Here is a 1,522-nt window from a genome sequence, read left to right as displayed (position 1 = left end):
GTTGGACCAGAGTGGACACTTGATACAAAGGCAGGCAGGAGGCACTAATGTAGGCCAGGGGACAAAGATGACCTTGGTCAACCTGTGAGGCCAGGGGGCAGTTACCTGTCAGAGGCAAAGATAACACACAAAAAAAGCCTTGAAAGAGAAGACACCTTAGGAGAGAGAAAATGAAGACTGGAATTCTAAATCTGGCTCTGTCACTTTCACCCCCCATAGTTTTACTGAGATATAATTAACATATAAAAATTGTATACATCTAACTGTACAGTGTGATTTTTTTTTTTTTTAATGTACTAGGGAAAACTACATCCCTTGCTCCCCCTCCCTTTTCTTTATTTTTGAGTCAGGGTCTCACTAAATTGCTTAAGCTGACCTTGAACTTGTGATCCTCTTATTTCAGCTTTCCAGGTATGGACCACTGCGCCCAGCTCAATGCGATGTTTTACTTCTTTTCTTTCTTTTTTTTTCTTCCTACACACATATTCCCCAGTTGAATCTGGACTGCCCCAAAGACAGAAAAGAATCTTAGTGTAAACCAAAAGAACAAGAGCAAATTGTCCAAGGTTTATCAGTGGATGCAGTCAGTGTGATGTTGTGATATGTATATAAGTTGTGAAATGATTACCATAATCAAGCTAATTAACACACCCATCATTTCACATAGCTGCCCATTGTGTGTGTTGAGAACATTTAAGATTTACTCTCTTAGCAAACTTCAAGTATAAGATACCATATTACCCACCACAGTCACCATACTGTACCTGAGATCTCCAGAGCTTATTCCTTTTGTAACTGAAACTCCTTACTTCTTGACCATTATCTCCCTCCTTCCCCCAAATCCCCAGCCCCTGGCAATCACCATTCAACTCATCCCTTCTAAGACTTCCACGACTGAGATCCCAGATGCATCTGTGCCTGGCTTCCTCCGTGAAGCATGACACCCTCCAGGTTCAGCCACATAGCCAGCGACAGCATTTCTCTCCTTCTCAAGGCTGAAGAACACTCCATCGCACTTACACACAACACTTGCTTCATCCATCCACCTGTAGGCGTACACCATAGGTTGTTTTCGTATCTTGGCTGTTGTGAGGAATGCTACAGGAGAATGAAGACATCTCTTTAAGACAAGTGCTTTCATTTCCTTTGGATTCTGCTCCTTGATCTTGAGAAATTAATGCAACTCCCTTAAACCTCACTGCTCTCATGGTAAATTGGAGATAATCACACTGACTTCACAGAGTTGGGGAGAGGGTTAAGATGGCATATAAAGTGAATGTATGCTGGGCTCGGTGATGCATACACCTGTAATCCCAGCAGCTCAGGAGGCTGAGACAGGAAGATCAAGAGTTCAAAGCCAGCCTCAGCAATGGTAAGATGCTAAGCAGCTCAGTGAGACCCTGTCTCTAAATAAAATACAAAATAAGGCTGGGAATGTGGCTCAGTGGTCGAGTGACCCTGAGTTCAATCCCCGGTACCACTCCCCCCCCAAAAAAGTGAATGTAAGGAACAATGTAATCAA

The 1,522-nt window shown here is 43.1% G+C and overlaps 1 non-coding gene across 1 annotated transcript; it reads right to left on the bottom strand.

Annotated features, from left to right (window-relative positions):
* Positions 1 to 478: 478 nt before the first annotated feature.
* Positions 479 to 584, bottom strand: LOC120886722 (small nucleolar RNA SNORA31). Its single transcript, XR_005729817.2, has one exon. It is a non-coding gene; the product is annotated as a small nucleolar RNA SNORA31 (small nucleolar RNA).
* Positions 585 to 1,522: the final 938 nt, after the last annotated feature.

This window comes from Ictidomys tridecemlineatus, chromosome 13, assembly GCF_052094955.1.
Source record: "Ictidomys tridecemlineatus isolate mIctTri1 chromosome 13, mIctTri1.hap1, whole genome shotgun sequence".
NCBI lineage: Eukaryota > Metazoa > Chordata > Mammalia > Rodentia > Sciuridae > Ictidomys > Ictidomys tridecemlineatus.
This window is presented reverse-complemented; position numbering and strand designations above follow the sequence as displayed.